This window comes from Rhincodon typus, chromosome 16 (assembly GCF_021869965.1).
Source record: "Rhincodon typus isolate 14 chromosome 16, sRhiTyp1.1, whole genome shotgun sequence".
NCBI lineage: Eukaryota > Metazoa > Chordata > Chondrichthyes > Orectolobiformes > Rhincodontidae > Rhincodon > Rhincodon typus.
In genome coordinates this window covers 31,845,935-31,865,639 of record NC_063347.1, presented here as the reverse complement: position 1 = coordinate 31,865,639, position 19,705 = coordinate 31,845,935, and the positions used below count along the sequence as shown (strand labels likewise).

Sequence of the window (19,705 nt, the reverse complement as noted above, 5' to 3'; positions counted from 1 at the left end):
CCCAGAAACATGTGTACAGACCATCAGATCTACATCTTTTTCATGTCTCATAAAGGCAACACATTTCATTAGTTTTCAGAAGCCTCATTAAACATAGAACAGACTTCATAGTTGTGTTACAATGTGGTTGTAATACCAACATTTGGATATCTATATATAATCTCAGAGACTTTAGGCCAGAAATACAATTTATAATTTTATTCCAAAATCTGTGGTCCTCCAAATCAAAGAATTGTTGTTAAATGGGGAGGGATCAAGATTTGGTAGCAACGCTAAGCTGAGTATATTTGTTGAAAATGTAGCTTGAAATGGGCTTCTTTAATTATGTTCCAGCGCAATTGAGGATAAAAATTAGTTCAAATAACACAATTTGTATCCCAGCTTTAGTTGATGTAGTTGTTGCACAATTAATTTGTTTGTCTGAAACAAATTTCCATGGGAGGAATCATGCCATTAATGTATAACAGCGACATATTTAATATTTACTCAAATGCATGTGAGTTTGATTGTAGTAGGTTAAAACTTCCACCATTTGGTGAGAAACAGGCAGCAGCAGATTTTTGTATTTTGAAGGTAATCAATCAAAACATCCAGGAATGGACAGCAATCTCTGTGATTGGATAATGCGCTTCTTTCGGCTGCTGCTAATCCATGTTGGTACCTAACTCTTGTCGTCCTGCGAGATAACAGGCTGCTGCTAATGAGGCACAAGTCCAAAATGGAGCGCAGCAAATCAGCAATTTCAAAGCCGCTGCCTGCTCCCTCACCTACTGCTAGTTCACACACATGACCAGCAATTTTGCACATTAAAATCAAAAATAAGGAATGTCTGTCTCCATCCTGTATCAGAATGCTCTCTAATAATTTGCATCATGCAAGTACAAAAGCTGGAAAGACTTAGCAGCCAGAACAGCAGTTGATCACGTGAAAAAAGTTGGTATCACTGAGAAAGGCAGCTGCTGTAATGTGTATCATGGTGAATAACAGACCATTCTTCTGACAACTTGATAACAGCTCCTAGGCAGTGCACTCCTAATTCAATGAACATTGCTGGGAAACTTTTCAACTAGTTGAAGGCTGTGTGGGTGGGGGAACAGTGGGATTGTGATGGGGGTCTTCCATCTTGACCCGCCTGATGAGGTTGAAAAAATTAGAACAACTTTTCATTCAAGATTACTGCACACTGCTGCTTGTATCAATAAGTCCTGCTGCTCTCTTCTAGACACTGTGACCCATTCGGTTGGAACTCAATAACTATTTTAAGGAAATGGCAGTTCTTTGCTCTGACAAACTTGATGCAATTAAATTTCTAAGGTCTAATCTGAGAAAGCAAGGCACTTTGCTGCTCCTATGACCAAAGTTCAGCCATGTCAATCCGTGACAAGCACATTTATTTTGTCGTTTGGCCACTCGAGCAGCAGTTCCTCTTTAAGTGACTACATGCCTTGAATTATATTCAGGTGCAGTCTACTTGATGCCTACTTTAGGCTTCACCCAAAATCTAAATGGATTCATTGCTACTACTTTCAGGAGTGCGCTAGCAGACTGCTGACCAATATGAAAATCAGCCTCAAAATGCCTGAAAATCTGTATCAAAATCAATTTATGTTCACAGTTTCTAGAGAAAAGGTTCTTACTGAAAGAAGTAAGAAATGACTTGATCATTTATTGCAACATTCTGAAGAGGGTTGAGAAAAATGTTTGCAAAGGTATCTGATGGTTATGAGTTTGATACTAAGTTGGATGTTCAGATCAATTTCACACCGCATCTGCTAACAGATTCATACAACCCACAGCTTTGACTGGAGTATACCAAACTCTCTTATCTGCATGTCTTCTGTTCCTGGAACTGAAATATATGCTCTTGAAGCAGCCTGTTGTTTATATCAAAGCACAACAGAGTCCCAGAGTCACTGCTTCCTTTTAAAAGCAGAATATCTGAATATATTACTCAATAGAAAGATGGTGATTTTGCGAAGTATCACAGATAGAGAAGAAATATGATGCAGAGTTTGCCTCATTCATTTCTGTGTGAATGCTGGAAGTCGAAATTTGTACATGATGCCAGATGGTATAAATTCTCAGCCATTGTAACCTTACATGACAGTACATGTCTTATAATATTGAGATCTACTTAATATACCAGATAAATCAATAGATTAACAAATTAGTTTAGTGCAGGCATTTGTATATGTGTAGCCAAGACAAGGCTGGGGAGGCAGCCAATATTTTTCTGTGATTCATCCACTAACTTTATTTCTACAGTAAACATAAACAGTGACCAGTACTGACCACTTTTATAATTACATGGTGCCCTAAATCAGTGCTGTAATAATCTCTTCATCTTCTGGTCTGAATTAGATGTTGGGCTGAACTTAACTTTTTTTTTGGCTTGAGTGCGAGTTGATTCAATTTTTTTTTGGAGGGTTTTTCATGCCTGCCCTGGCGAGTTTTCTCGATACATCTTACCAAATTCACTTCATTAGTTACCTATCCTGACCGTCACATTCAGATTCTAGCCTTAAACTACCATTCACTGTTCCCAGAGCAACTCACCACTATCAGGATATCCTGATGAAACAGTTTCCCTGGTATTGGCAATAGCAAGGACTACAGTTGCTTGAAGTCAGAGTCAATAAAATGTGGAGCTGGAGGAGCACAGCAGGTCAGACAGCATCAGAGGATCAGGAAAGTTGACGTTTTGGGACTGTCCTGTTGAAGGGCCCTGACCCAAAACATCGACTTTCCTGCTCCTCTGATGCTATCTAACCTGTTGTGCTCCTCCCTGGTGTTGGCACCAGTTTTATAAAAACCTTGGTGCATTCAGTTAAGCAATTTCAGTCCAGAGCTCCCTGCACAGTTCCTGACATTTTCCCCAAACCAGCGAAAATTGGCACACTGTTTTGTGGGAAGAGACCTGGAGGTCCTATGAACTGGAGTGGTGAGAGGCGAGATGTCCTCTTTCCCCAGGACTGGCAGAGGAGGCTGTGCCAACCTGGTCCAAGGTTGTCACCTGGATCAGTGCAGTCTCAATCATCTCGAGGAATACACAGCAATGTAGGAAGAACCACTCCATCAGCATCATCTTCTCTCTGATACCATACACTCATTCTACCTCTGTTTCTGTATCCACCTCCCATCAAGGCTCTGCCTCTACCAGTCTGTCTATTGCTGCAAGATCTTTTGGCACTTGCTGTTACCCACTTCCAACCCTGGCGCCTTAACCCTCCATACGCTGGGCTTGTCTGATTCTGCCACATTTCTAACTGTAGCCCATGTTGGTCAGGCTCCAAAAGATTCTGCCCATTGTTCTTTTTGAACATACTTTAATTTTCCAAAGCTGGATGAAAGCACCCACTGAGTCAAATAAATGTACAATTTTTAACAGATACAACTAACCTCACCTTGCTTCAGCAAACTATGCAACTCTTGTCAAAAAAAAAGCATTAATCTGCCTTACTGTTTGTATTATAGCAGACTTGCTTGACTTTCATGGTGAGCCTTTTAATCATTGATTTAGGATAAGTAAATTTTTGTTTCATTACATACTGCCTTTTCGGTGGTCTAGCTGGGTAACTGCCTTCTCTCGTGTTCATTGTTCTTTTCTCTCCATGATCCCAGCATTTGGAGGGCTGTCTCCTGACTGTTTCTTTGTTCAATAATTTGCTCGTTGGCCCATAAATGAATCATACTATTTCTCCCACTGTGCTGTTTTAAAGAATATACCTCTTGTGCTTCTTATGAACATGAACCTTTCTTTAATGAGCCTGGGATGAGGACCTTAATCCTTAGTGAATAGCTTTTGAAATAGACATAAGTTTCCCATAAACTGGCTTGTCCAGCTTTAGTGCATGTCTTCAGTGCCTGGTCAATCAATAAGTACACATTTCAAGTAAGTGATTTCAGCCTGTAATTGTTTTGCAAAATTGATTGGTTTAAATTTAAAGCATAAGACAAAAAAAAATGGAAGAACTGTGGATGCTGGAAATCTGAAACAGAAATAGAAATTGCTGGGAAACCTCAGCAGGTTTGGCAACATCTGTGGAGAGAAATCAGAGTTAACGTTTCACATCTGGTGACCCTTCCTCAGTGGTTCTGAAGAAGGTCACTGAACCTGAAACGTTAACTCTGATTTCTCTCTACAGATACTGCCATACCTGCTGAGATTTTCCAGTGATTTCTGTTGTTATTTAAAAATAACTTCTGCCCAAATGTCTTCTCTGAAGATGTTTTTTGACAATTCTGAAATAAGCAAATTCTTCTTATCTGGTAAAAACGACTGAATTTTTACTGGTAATTAACTGAACAGGTGACCGAGCCATTGGTCATGAAGAATAATGGGCTTGTGATCTCTAGGTATCATGCTAGATATTTATCTGGTTGAGAACATGATTAAATTTGGTACAGATAAATGTCAGCAAAAGTGATGATCATATCTCTGGAACATGATGATTCCTTTGCTGCAGGGACGATAGAGACACCATCAGTAAAGCAGAACGGGCCAGGGTTGAATATCATAAGCTGCAATGGCACACATATATTCTGGTGTTTTGCTAGTTTGCTTCAAGGAGCTCGGAAGAAATTTCTCAAACCTTCATTTTTGAAGTTTCGACTGTAGTTAACTCTTTCAGGGATTTAACAAGTTTCACTTCATGAAAGGGAAAATCACATTGTCTGCGAAGAATAGTTTAACAGCATAAATGGCATTTTCTTTAACTTTTTGTACTTTTTACACTCATAGTATTCACAAAAGTTGATATTTCCTGTTGTCATTAGTGCAAAGTACAGGCAAATAATTTCCAAGTTCTGTGCGCAGGTCAGAAGAAAGTAATTTTCGGAAACTGTAGGATGCCGGAGTTGTGTGCCTACAAATCAGTGTTGTGACACACTGCTATACCAGAAACACCTTATATAATATGATGATATGACCAGATGCTTCAGAATGCTCTCACAGCAATAATCCAATTGCTGCATTTACATTCACCAAATACAGCAACTTGTATGATAAATCTGTCCAATCATGGGATTATCTCAATACAACAATATCTATTAAATGCCCTTGTGCAAATTAAGTTCAATTTCTTCAGCAATCATGCATTTTGTGTTTAGGTTCTATTGTAATCTGGAATTAACGGTCTAATTATGAGCACGAAAGCATTGTCAGTGGTTATAGAAATCCATCCGTTATTTGCTTCAAAAGTAGACAGTGTGATTAAGAGAGCGTTTAGCGTGTTTGCCTTCATTGCTCAGACCTTTGAGCATCGAAGTTAGTAAAGCATGTTGAAGTTGTACAGGACATTGGTGAGGCCTCGGGGTAGGTACAGTGTAGAGCTGGAGGAACACAGCAGGTCAGGCAGCATCAGAGGAGCAGCAAAGTTGAAGTTTCAGGTCAGGACCCTTCATCAGGACAGCTGCACACAGTATTGACTCTAACTCCCACATCGGCAGTTCTTGCTATCTCATTGGTGAGGCCTCTTCTGAAGCACTGTATGCCATTCTGGTCACCCTACTATAGGAAGGATATTATTAAATTTGAGAGGGTTCAGAAAAGATTTTTCAAGATGTTGCTGGGAATGGAGGGTTTGAGTTATAAAAATAGGCTAGGACTTTTTTTGTCATTGGAGCATAGGAGGTTGAGGGGTGACCTTATGGTTTTATAAACCTCTATAAGGGGCATAGACAAGGTGAAAAGCAAGGGTCTTTTCCCTAGGTTGGGGGAGTTTAAAAGTATGGGGTATTTTTTAAGGTCAGAGGAGAAAATTTTAAAAAGGGTATGAGGGAGCAACTTTGTTGCACAGAGAGTGGTTCATGTGTGGAATGAACTGCCGGTGAAAGTATTGGATACAGGCACAGTTACAAAGACTAAAAAACATTTGGATAAGTTCAGGAGTAGGAGAGGTTTGAAGGGATATGGGCCAAATACAAGCAAATGAAGCTAGTTTAGTTTGGTAACAGAGCTGGTGTGGGCTAATTGGACCAAAAGGTCTGATTCCATGCTGTATGATTCTATGTCTCAATGGACTGCTGATCTTTTTGCTTTTGATGCTTTTCTATCTGACCTGACATTTCATATTTTGCATCATGGGCAAGGTCAGCATTTGTTGCTCAATCTCAATCAAGAAGGTGGTGGTGAGCCTTTCTCTTTAATTGCACTAGTCGATGTGGCCAAAGTACATTCACAATGCTGTTAGAAAGGGAGTTCTAGCTTTTGAACGAGTGTTAGTAAAGGAACATGAAAATACTTCCCAACTTAGGATGGTGTGGAGGGGAATTTGCAGGTGGAATGTTTTCCATATGTTGGCTGCATTGTCTTTCTAGGTGGTACAGGTTGTGGGTTTGGTAGGTACTGTCATTGATAAGTTGCTATTGTGAAGTTGGTTGTAGATGGTACACACTGTTAACTGGTGTCGGAGGGAGAGAATGTTTAAAGTGGTGGATGGAATGCCAGTGAAGCAGACTGCATTGCCCTGCTTGTTGTCAAGCTTCCAAATGTGTAACCTATTGTTGTAAGGAACTGAATTAATTCCCATGCAGTTTATACATTTCACTGGAGCTATGGGATGCTCACAGCTTAAACTGGTTTGCAAAAACAAATTTTATTGTTGGCACTTGTATGGTGTGGATCACTTGGAACTGGCAGCATTGAATTACCCCTGCTTGTCTCAGTTCCAACCTTAGTTTTCTGTGTGTTCTACCATTTTGCTTCTGTGTTAAGAGTGCTGATCTTAGCAATACTAAAGAAGGGAACGCAGAAAATAATGCTGATTTCACTGAGTTTCAATTGAATAAGTTGCAATCAGAATGTGTCTAAAAAAAGTCTGATTAAGAAACTAAAATTAGTGAGGTTGATCTACGTGAAGTTCAAACCTTGCACATTTCAGCAGACCATCAATATGTAAACTTACAAATGTATGAACAAAGTACAAATAGAGAATTGAAGGACCCTGATTATAGCTTTCAAACCACTGAAACTATTCAAGATGCCTCTCTCCAATGCACTTTTAAAATTCCTAATGTTCACACAGGCCATAAAATATTGCATGAGTTTAACTTCATTATTTTAGTCAAGGTGTAGAGATTAATTCTTCCTTTCCTATATTTATCTTCCTTTCTACACTTGAAACCAATGAAGCTCCAGAAGCATGATCAAGAGACACCTGAAGAATCATCCCAGTGGAGGACAGAGGAGGAGATGGCATCAGAGGCTGCTGACCTCAGAAAGTACTTCATCTAGTTAACAACAGCTACAGTATGTTTTTCTTTGTACATGCGCAGACAGTTAAAGATTTATTGAACTCAGGTGTCAAGTAGTAATATATTTTAAAGTAGTATTGGACAGTGTCCACTAATGTTTGCATAAATACGTTCAAATAATTGGCTTGGTTAGCTGTGATATTCTGTCTCCTTGTCTCTTTATTACAATCATGTTGCATGATTTTCAGCCAAGAATCAAACCAGGAATATGGAGAATTTGGAAGGTTAAATCAGTGCTTTTCCTGAATTGTGTGTGGACTCGTCACAACTACAACTGATCAAACACTACTCGAAAACCAGATTTCCGGGGCATCAACTAATCATTTATCTAATCAACCTTAAAACCAGAGGTTCTTGCAAAGCTTTGGCAATGTACCTTATTAAGTGTGACTCTTCCATGTTGTACTGAAGTGCATAACCTAATTTCTTTATTAATTCTGATTTAGTTATTTTGATTAGTATGTAGATTTTCATTCAGTGGAAACTGTTTCATTCAATATGTTAATGTTCTTGAATGCTATTAAAGAATTCTCTAAAAATGTAACAATTGTCAAATGAGCTTTGATTTAGGTTTTGTAATTATGACATTGAGAAATGAGTGTCATGCAAAAAAACTGCTATTATAATGGCTACGTTTTCCACTTTTTACTCAAGATTGTGAAAATGTAAATACGAGTAAAAATTGTGGAGCATTTTATTCTCATAACTACTTATTTGGTAAAAATATCTAATGGAGGAAGGCATCCAGTCAGCTGATTAAATCATCAACCTCACAGTATACTTGGATATGAACATAGTGAAAAGTCACACAAGGCATTTTGGGAACATTTTATGACTTCCACTTAAAATTAGTTCTGTTTGATAAATGGCACAACTCTTAAGGCAGACCTTAAACTTTTCAAATCATCTGAAAGGAACTTTTTTGTTTCTTTATTTTTCAGTAATTTTATCCATTGAAATTTAATTGACCAATAACAGTTAATGTTTTCTTTTGATCTTTTTAACTTACATGGACTTTAAAGATTTCTTAAACTTACTGTCAAATGGTAATACATTTTAGTGTTTTAGAATGCTTTGGATGACAAGAGCATTGGACAACATCCTCTCCTTAGGTGATCCCTCAGGCTCACAGATGACTTGCTTCCACTCTTATTTGATGGCTTCAGAGATGGCTTATAAGTCCAATGTGCAATCTGCTGAGGGACAGGAGTTGCTGGAAGACTTGGGTAGCTGGTTTGTTTGGTTTATGCGCATCCTTAACCACCTTCACTTTACCTCTGCACATTCCCATTGAAGTCTGTCAATGTGTTCGGTGTCTTTCTGAAGGAGCCTTCTCCATTGGTTACAAATTGGGGCCTCGAATCAGTCGGAGGTATTGTTGACCTATTCAGGGATGCTTTGAGGGCATTCCTAAAATGTTTCCGTTATCGTCCTGAGAGTTTCCTACAGTGTCCAAGTGAACCATTTGTTTCTGGAGGTTGGTGTGTGGCACATGAACAGCATGTCCATCCAGCAGAGCTGGTTTTTAAGTTGTTAGAACATTGTTGCTGAATGACTTAGTCTGGGAAAGGAAAATTTTGGACCACTTTACTTGCCACTAGATTTGGAGAATTCTTCTCCAGTGTTAAGGTGCCCACTGAAGGTTGGCCAAATCTCCAAAGCATAGAAGAGCATGGTAATCACTGCTGCCTGGTAAACTATGGCTTTTGTGTGGATTTGAGATTCAGATCCTCAAAAACTTTTTTTTTCCTCAGTTGGTTGAAAGCTGAGCTGACTCTTCTGAGACGGTGATGATTTCTTTGTCTCTGCCTGCCTGCCTGCCTTGAGAAGGTTCCTAGCGATGGAAAATTGGCCATTTCCCAGGATCTTGCCATTGAATTTAATCACTGCAATATTGCAACTCACCTCCAGCAAATTACCTGCAGGCAAGGTGATAACCTGCAGAGCTGACAGGAAACTGTCCAATCAAAGCCACCTTCAATCTGAAACCAAAACATCTCTAACATCTGTCACTCAGTGTCAGTTTGTATCTGATGACTGTGTGTGGGCTCAAACAGAAACTGAGCTCCAGGTCATTGTTGACTCTTTCCATGCAAGATAGAGAAAAAAGGGACCTTTCGCTGAACAGTCATAAAACTAAGATCCCCTTCCATCCAGCTCCTGGAGCAAAACCACTGCTCTATCAATTAAACATCCACTAACTCCTACATGAATAGGTAAAAAATAGTTGCACAGTATTCAACACAACAGCAAAAACCATAAAGTAAATCAATCTATTTCCTGGCACATGGAATGTCATCCAACCTAATTTGATCTGATCATTGTTGTGCTGATCATTACTTCTCTTATCCTGATCCTCCCTGTTGTCGTCACTATTTTTATGTTGTTCACAATCTAGTGAATGATTCATGTTATCTGTTTCTGCATGTCAATGCTCACAGCCACCATCCACTTCGCTAAAACTTGACTGCAGATCACACATTCTGGATTTGCACTCCAATCACAGTGGATAGATCAAAGTAGCTAAGCTGAGAGCCTTTGTATCAACTCAAATGAAGCATAAGCAATCACTCATTATATTTATTCCTTAAGAATAATTGTAATGGTGAATTCAGTTCATAATGGAGTTTACAATATTTACAGTGACAGAAGAGAAACAAAATCTGTAAATATTCAACTTTTCAGACATGAAAATCTAACAATGAATTACATTTGCAAGACCTCTAACTCGCTTAAGTCTCCATCACAGGCTTTTTCTTTTCCAATTTTGAGCTGTTCCTTTCTGATCTAGCATGTTCCTCATTTCTCAGTAATTGTAAAGGCAGTAATGTTGCTGTCACATGAATGCTGATTCGAACATTTCGTGGTCTTTTAAAGGTGCATTGTCATCTGGATTGCAAGCCGATAGCCAGGCATTTTCATTCTTCAGTGAAACAGCAGTGTTTATCACTAATATTGAAGAATGCTATCTTTAAAGATCCTGCAATCTCTGTAATACTGACTTACCTTCCCAAAACAAAATGCAGAAGGTTGAGCAATATCTGTAGAGAGAGAAACAGAGTTAACATTTCAGGAGCAATTACAGAAAACACTAAGTTTTGCCATCATTATTACCACAAAATCCAGGCCAGTAATTTTTTGCGTTAACTAACTACGCACTGAGGAGTACGTGGTAAAATGGTTCACATCCAAAACTCTTTCCAATAATTCTATCCCTGGATATTGATGTTTTCACATAATGACAGACTATGTTAAACTCTGTTTTGTTATTCCAGATAAATTAGGTTCAAACTCCCAATATAAACAAAATTGGCACTTTTCTTCCTCTTTTCAACAGTATAACAGCACCCAATTACACTGTTTCTTCTTTATTTTTCTATGAATTATGAGACAACACTGGCAAGAATAACATTTGTTGTTCATCCCTAATTGTGCATGAACGGAATACATTGCCAGGCCATTTCAGATGCCAGTTAAGAATCTACTTGAAGAAATCAGTCATGTGGGCCTGGTGTCACATGTAGGCCAGACTACAGGTTAAAAACAGCAGATTTATTTCCTTAAAGAACATTAGGGATTCAGATAGGTTTTACAATGGTCAATGAGAGTTGTCATGATCAGTGTTACTGATAATAGCGTTATATTCCAGAATTATTACTTGAATTTAAATTCCATCAGCTATCATGGTGGTTTTTGAACAATCATTGTTCAAATGGTTCATTAAACCATTTAAATGATCCATTAAATCATTGTTCTTAAAGAGGCATTAGTCTGGCCTCTGGATTCCTAATCCGCTGATAATACCATTACACCACCATCTCCAAGACTGACAGTTTAGATATCAGTCAAGTGTAGTGTTGAACAATTTCAAGATTATCAGTTTTTCAGTCAAATCAATGTTTGTCCATGAACTAAATGTCTCTGTTGCATATTGTTTTGATCTATCAAAAATAGTTCTTCTGTCAGGCTTGACAAATGAATAAAAATGGCATATCTGTTGATGTCTTGTGTGGTTAATGTCATGCTTTACAGCAATGAGTTGGGCTTGATTCATATTCTGTGCTCACACACTGTGTAAGACTCAATTCTTTAGTTCTGTTATGCACTACGGAAGCCCAGGGTTTGTGGTACTGCAGATAAGATGGGTCTGAAAATCTATCACTGTTACTTGATAAGATGAAAGAACAATGAAATGACAAGAAAAAAAAATGACCTTTTGGATAACATGTTACTTTCCATTATGTTTCTGTTGGATTTGTGGATAACTACAGTCATCAGACATTACAGAAAATTCCTGAACATTTGCACTCAGGCCATAAGGAGGGCTTAAAATGCCATGAATAGTATTTGTAAATACAATATTAACATTAGTAGTTAAACAAATTTTTTCAGGAGGATTCTTTCTATACCCAGCATAAGCTTTCTGATTCTGCTAGCTGCTAAACTAATTCCTCTGATTTAGATTAATGATTCACAATTCCTTTCCAAAGTTTTGATGTCATTATCTAGGACTTGCAATGCTTTTGAATTAGTTACAAACATGGGAAAGGCTCTGGTTGATTTAAAGTCATAGAGTCACAGAGTCATAGAGTTATATAGCATATAAAACAGATCTTGGTCCAACTTGTCCGCGCCGAGCAGACAGCCCAATCTGACCTAGTCCCAATTGCCAGCATTTGGCCCATATCCCTGTAAACCCTTCCTATTCATATATCCATCCAGATGCCTTTTAAATGTTGTAATTACCCACCTCCACCACTTCGTCTGCAGCTTGTTCCTTACACACACTACCATTTGCATGAGAAAAAGTTACACCTCAATTTCTTTTCAAATCTTTCCCCTCAACTTAAACCTATGCCCTTTAGTTTCAGACTCCCCTACCCCAGAAAACAACCTTGATTATTTACCCTTTGCCCCTCGTGATTTTATAAACCTCTATAAGATCACCCATCAGCCTCCAATGCTCCAGGGACAAGAGCCCCAGCCTAGCCCACCTCTCCTGATACTTCAAATCCTAGCAACATCCTTGTAAATATTTACTGAACCCTTTCAAGTTTAACAACATCCTATAACAAGAAAGTGGCTTCACCATTGTCCTGTACAGTCCAACATGATGTCCCAACTCCTAGACTCAATGCACTGATCAATGAATGCAAGCGTACCAAATGCCTTTTTCACCACCCTATCTACCTGTGACTTCACTTTTGAAGGTACTATGCAAGTTCGGTAACACTCCCCAGGGTCCTACCATTAAGTGTATAAGTGCTGCCCTGGTTTGCCTTGCCAAAATGCATCACCTCACATTTATCTAAATTAAATTTCATCTGCCACTCCTCAGTCCATTGGCCCTTCCGATCACAATTCTGTTGTATTCTGAGATAATCTTCTTCACTGTCCACTACACCACATATTTCGGTGTCATCTGCAAACTTACTAAACATGCTTCCTATGTTCACATCCAAATCATTTGTGTAAATGATGTAAAGTAATGGACCCAGTACTGATCCTTGTTGCACACTGTTGGTTACAGGCCTCCAGTCCAAAAAACAACCCTCCACAACCACCTTCTGTCCCCTACCTTCAAGCCAATTTTGTATCCAATTGGCTAGCACTCTCTGGATTCCATGTGATCTAACCTTGCTAACCAGTCGACCATGCAGAACTTTGTTGAATACCTTGCTGAAGTCCATGTAGATTCATTTAGTCACTCACAATTAGACAAATTTAATCACTCAAAAATGTACAGTTGTTGCTGTATTTTTAATTTCATACACTTACCACAAGATCCCCAACATATGTTTCATAAATATCAGTACAGTTTACAGCCCTGATGATTGTGACATCAAAGTGTAACACTTGGATGAATGCTGCTTGTTGAGGACATCGGTTTCTGAACAAGAAAATATTGGATCATTGCTTAATCTAATGTCTTGGACTAAACATTGCTGTTTGATCATTAAAAATTGGAGAAATGTAATGTATACTCTCAGTGGACTGCTAAATATTAATCACACTCTCCATACTGAATTTGACTCAGCCTGGACAAAATACCCATATTCATTTTGGTGCGACAGATTCACTTGATGCGGATCATTGCAATTTTGAATAATAATGTTATAATTATGCATTGAATTACCATGGGATGTGCCATTAAAGATTGGTATAATAGTAATCACAATTGAAGAAAAAACAAATTTGCATTTAAAGAGTGACTTTTTTCACACCCTCAGTACACTGCAAAGCCCCTTGTTGTCAATGATTATTTTTGAAATGCTGTATACAATAGTAATAGTTGTTATGTAACTAAGCATCACTTTTAGACAAGATGGCAGCAGAACAAGATGCTCCAGTCAGAGCTCCTTTGTTCGCTAGTTCCTTTTCCTCTTTCTTTCTTTTTTTTTGCCTCCTTACAGCAGTTTTTCTTCCCTCTTCCCCCTTCCCCAACAAACTTTTAACTTCCTAAACTAACCCCACCCTACCTGGAGATTCTCATTCTGGACTTTAAAACTCTGTATTCCCATGCTAATCTTTTCTTTAAACTATTTCAGTTCTGTGACAACATTTAAAGTATCTGTACCTGATTTGATGGTACCGAGAGGTGACATCACAAAATTTTCACTGCACTCATTCGAGTGCATGTGACAATAAAGTCTATTTATAGTTTGCAAACAGCAATGAAATGAATGATGTCTCAGTGATATTGGTTGGGGGATTAATTTTGGCCAGAACACCGGGAGAACTGCAACGCTGTGTAGTGATGTAGTATCATTTATGTCCACCTGAATAAGCAGGTGGGACTTTAGTTTAACATTCCATCTGAACAGCTATGGCTCCAGTGATAACTCAGAAATGTGTTAGGAGTGGGTGCGTCTGAATTCATGCAGCAACTTTGGAATAATGTTCAATGTAATTTTTTTAGTGGCTTTTCTTTAACCTCATCAACTCTTTCGCACTTTATTTCTGGATTTGATGCCTGATGCATGGCAGCAGGCATAGTGAGGACTGGCTTGATACAAATACATCTCCAGTACTTAGAATTTGAAGGACTTGGAATTTTGGAATGTGAGGAAATCAATGTACAAAATTAGGTTCCAGAGAGCAAAGGCTTCTTCACGTTTCAACAATACCTCACTTGATGTATTGTTTGGGTTCATGAAGAATTGGAGACATGAACTCTTTCCCCAACAATGGAAAGAGAAACTTGCTGCAGCCATAAAGTAAGAGTGGCCTGAGCTGCGTCGAGATGTCAACAGTGGCACTGTGGGCTGAAATTAGCTAAGAGTCAATTCTGTGCAGTTTCATTGAGAGTTTCTCTTCCTGAGCTGCAGGGAGTTATCTCACGTTATTCCCATTGCTCACTTCACTATCTACACACCATACCTCTATGCTGCTGTGCTCGCTCTACACCACTCATAGGCATCACAAATAATCGCCATTCCAGACGTTCCACTGGTGCCATATTTAAAACAAGCCTCAGCAAGAAGTCAAATGCTGCCAGATGCGAATAGGCCTCACCGTACTGATATTTAGGAGGCAAGCAAAAAAAGAGAAAAGCTCTTAACAGCAGATATGTGAATGACACTTTACTAGAATGAAATTTCACACTTCTACATTTATTACCTCTTTACATCAACAGCTGTCATAGCATAGCATCGTGTCATTTTCAATATGGGAGCATCACTTGTTGGAAAACCTTCAACCAGTTGATTTTATTGAATGACATCAAAAATGAAGAAAAAACAGATATACAAAAGCTGCATGTGCTTCTGTGACTAAATAGGGCCTGCTTGCCTTTCTACCAATAAGAAAGTTTAGGCTGAAAAGTGGCAAGTAACATTTGCACCACATAAATGCCAGGTAATGACCATCTCCAATAAGAAAGAATCTAATTATCTGCCTTGACATTTAAGGGCACTACCATCACTGAATACCCCACTATCAACATCCTGGGGGCTAGCATTAACAAAAAACGAAACTGGACTAGTCATATTAACACAATGGCTCCAAGAGCAGGTCAGAGGCTAGGAATCTTGCAGCGAGTAACTCACGTCCTGGCCCTCCAAAGACGGTCCACCATTTACAAGACACAAGTCAGGAGTGTGATGGAATACACCCCACTTTCCTGAGTCAATGCAGTTCCAACAATGCTCAAGAAGCTTGACACCATCCAGAATAAAGCAGCCTCCTTGATTGATACCATATCCACAAACATTCACTCTCTTCACCACCGATCTCAGTAGAGTGTATCATTTACAAAATGCATTACAGAAATTTACCCCAACTAACTCCCTAACCCCCAACTTGGAATGACAGCCCTGAGTGATGATGACCAGCCCCCTGACTGATCTCTGTGCAGCTCCCTGACTGATTTACCGCTAATCCCTGCACTGGTTATTCTGGACCTGCAGAACTGATCACAGCCCAACCCCTGGACTGAAAAGTTATGGAACACCTGATCCCTATCACACATAGTGGCCAGCTGACCATGTCCATGCCCCTAGACTGAGATCAGATGATGTTCATGACTGACTGTGGTGGGACCACCTGACTGACAACAGTCCCCCTTGACTGAGGACTGATCCCTGTGGACTTGGGGACAAGGCCATTTGGCAAAAGCACATTCAATGTTGTTTGAAACATAAGCCGCTGGCAGGTGTGAAATGGATGGAGTACACTGCGGTACAGCAACCATCCCTTTGATAAATCTTTGCTGGCAAGCATCACAGGTTGCTGGCTTTGTGTCTTGCTAAAAGGCAAAGCAAGGCAGAGGTATTGTGAGGGGATAAGGTATAAATGTACAAAAAGGCAAGGCAGCAATGCACTGAACGTCCAGGTAAGTGCAAAGTGAGTGAGCACTAAGAAAGAAAACTAAGGCCCAGACATGCACGCTGTCCTGATACATGAGCTGGGGGCTGCCCCTCCTGGCAACAGCATTGTAATGAAAAGTGTTAGGGTGCTCCAAAGTGCAGTATTGAAGTGTAGAATTGCATTGTAAGTGAGTCAGGGGTGTACCATGGGAACATGGCGAAGCTGGTGCATGTGCAATGCCAACTTCCATGGACAAAAGACATAAAGATTTGCTGCCAATGATGTGTGCGTTGTGAATCTCAGTGGAGAAAGTTGCAGCCTGCACCACTCATTCATTCAGACATTATTTCAGGAATTGATGATACCTAGTTTCTCTCCATTGCAAGGGAAAACAGCAAATTGGATATGAATGAGATAAAAAGAAGGAATAATGAGATGTAAATACATGTAAATAGGCCTCTCACCACTCAGTGATGAGAAGCTCATCTTGCCATTAAAACCTTGGATGGAAAATTGAAATTATTTTTCTCGACGTCAAGTATCTAATTTGTTGAATCTTGTCATATTTTATCAATTAACACTCCATCACCCATGCCTTTCAGGACTGGGAAGATTCCATCCAATGTGTGCTTGGATAGATAGATTAGTCATCGTTGTGTAGCAGTACATTGCTACCATCAAATGAGTCTGTGCATGCCTTGATAATGCCGTGCAAACTCTGGATTAGAGCATCGCTGCCACTTTAGATAGGATGACATATTACAGTTAGTGTTGACCACAGAACTACAGTTACTAAGCAGTGAAATGCGGATGGGCCTTGAGAGGAATGTTGGCGTAAGGAAATGCAGAAGTGGGGACTTCACTTAAAAGTGCCTCAATTTTTTATCCCTTACATTCTTTCGGTCAGTACTCAAGATCCTTCCTCATCTCCCAATGGCCAAACCTCCCTCTGATCAGGTTCAGGTGGAATAGTCTTTGGCAAGGCCCTCAGAAGCTTCAAAATAAAACTGTCAAGGTCATCAGCCAGTTGTAGTTTAAGTAGGATGCCTCTAACTCTGCTTCAGCCACGAGGTTATGCCATTTAGATATCAACCACTACTTTATATCACTGCTGTCCTCCTGAGAGACTGCTGTTCTGACATGTCAAGGCATTTTTGGCTGTTCACCTGGCGTCATCAGGAAATTCTCTGTGAGCTGCATTCCTCTGATGTTGCTCATTCAACACGATCCGACTCTGTTGCATAGCTACAGATCTTTTGACAGCAGGCTGTTGCTAATGCAGCTAATGATATTGGTCCTCAGTTTAAGGATCAATCTAAAGCAGCCAAAGAACTACCCATCCTGCTGTGATTCAGAAAACATCCAAAGTACACAAAGTAAACACTCAGCAAAAGTGGTATAAACAGCCCTTTTCCCATACACAGTTAAGGGAGCTTTGGGTGCTGAGTATTTACTTCAGTTTTTACACAGCTTGATTCAACCCCCTCAATGCTATTGTGTTATTATCTTACCTTTTCAGGAAGACCGAGAAATCTGTGGATGCACATTAGATCTGAAGTTAGTTGAAGTATCAGTTCAATAGAGAGTCTACAACTTATTAATAGGTGTTCCATCTCTGTCAAGGCAGCTGTGTGAACACAGCTTCACAGACCCAAGATAAATGGGGCTTCCTGATATGCTTACATTTTCACTAGTTTTCAAAGCTCACCTGCATCCCTACCCAGATGCTCCTCCAGGTGAAAAGTTTATCACCTAAATTACTGTATTGAAATGTCACCCTGGATGATGTATTCAGGTTGCACAGTAGGTTTTAAAGCTGCAAATATTTGTTGCTTTTCTAGATAGTGCTTCTCAAAGGACACACAATTAGTTCAGATATGTAATGCTCCCAGCTAAGCTGCTGAAACACCTTTCCACCTCCTCGAAACAAAACAAAACAAGTGCCAGTTGCTTTTATGTCGCAAACATACCTTAAAGATGTTGAGTAAAATGGTACTTGCAAGAAAAATGACTCCACAAAAATTTCATGAGGAAATATGTGATAACAATATTGAGAAGAGATTTGTGCCACTCCTGACTGCATGGTATGAGCAGCACAGAAACATTAGAATATAATGTATCACAAAAGACTATTATGTCTCATCTGATTGGTACCCGAGTTCCATGTTGTTTCCTTTTGATTAGTTGTACATGTTGTAAAAATCAAATTATTTTCTGGAGGTTCAAGATATTAAACTAAGCAGATCTTCTAGACATTTGTCAACATTGGCAAGATAATTCTACACCAGTAAAAATTTAGATAGACACAAAGAGAAGTTTGTACCATATATCTTATGATACATACACAGAAATAAGTGTCATTCTCAATACTTTTAAACAAAACTGACCTGGGCTAGAGCTGGGTTTGGCAAAGTCTATATTTGATGTTTTAGGAACTACTATTTAAAACCCTTAGACAGTAATTTTATGTAGCACATTTTTATCCCATAATCTTTTCCTTATTGCTTTGGAACTAGGCAAATTTTCTTTATTCATTTGTGGGACGTGGGCATCAACATTTACTGCCTGCCCCTAGTTGCCCTGGAGAAGGTGTTGGTGAGCTATGTTCTTAAACCACTGCAGTCCACGTGCTGTAGGTTGACCCACCATTCACTTAAGGAGGGAATTGCAGGATTTTGACCCAGTGACTGTCAAGGAAGAGTGATGTAGTTGCAAGTCAGGATGGTGAGTGTCTTGGAGGAGAGCTTGCAGGTAGTGGTGTTCCCATATATCTGCTGCCCTTGCCCTTCTAGATGGAGGTTGTCCTGGGTTTGGAAGGTGCTGTCTAATGACCTTTGGTGAATTTCTGCAGTACATCTTGTAGATAGTACGTGCTGACACTATTGAGTGTTGGTGATGGGCAGAGTAGATGTGGTGTCAATCAAATTAGTTGCTTTGTTCTGGATGGTGTCAAGCTTCTTGAGTGTTTTTGCAACTGTACGCAACCAGACAAGTTGGGAATATTCCATCACTCTCCTTGCTTGTGCCTTGAGGATGGTGTACGTGCTTTGGGGAGTCAGGAGGTGAGTTACTCGCTACAGTATTCCTAGCCTCTGACCTATTCTTGTAGCCACTGTGTTTATTTGGTGAGTCCAGTTGAGTTTCTGCTCAGTGGTAACCCCCAGGATGTTGATAGTGGGGGTTTCAGTGACAGTAACACCATTGAATGTCAAGGGGCGGTGGTTAGATTGTCTCCTATTGGAGATGATCACTGTCTGGCATTTGTGTAATGCAAATGTTACTTTCAGCATAATCTTCTACACTTGTTTTCAGGTCCACAGACATCATCTAACTTGCTCACTCTAGTCAGTGTCTCCAATTTTCATAAAGGATAATCAAGTTGAAGGAAATGTCCTGCAATGATTGAATTTGTAAATGATGAATAATTATTACATACTTAGGACCGCAACTCAGTGAAGATTTAGGCCTTGATTTCTAAAAGTTGGGTAGCGGGGGGAGTGCAGGATCTTCTAATCTCCAAAGTGGGTTGTGGCTCCTGAAAGACGTGGCACATATAATCTTAACATAAAAAGTCCTGATATCCCATTTGATGCCTAGCAAAATCTCCTACCTATCCAGCACTTGGGAGTGGACATTTGGTAGC

General features: G+C 39.5%; 1 long non-coding RNA gene across 1 annotated transcript in view; it reads left to right on the top strand.

The window, feature by feature from the left end:
* LOC109911571 overlaps nt 1-11,238 on the top strand; it is a 262,617-nt gene extending 251,379 nt beyond the window's left edge. Inside the window, exons 2-3 of the long non-coding RNA XR_007263905.1 lie at nt 7,133-7,249; nt 7,443-11,238. This is a non-coding gene — a long non-coding RNA (uncharacterized LOC109911571). The remainder of the gene's footprint in view (nt 1-7,132; nt 7,250-7,442) is intronic.
* The last annotated feature ends 8,467 nt before the right edge of the window (nt 11,239-19,705 follow it).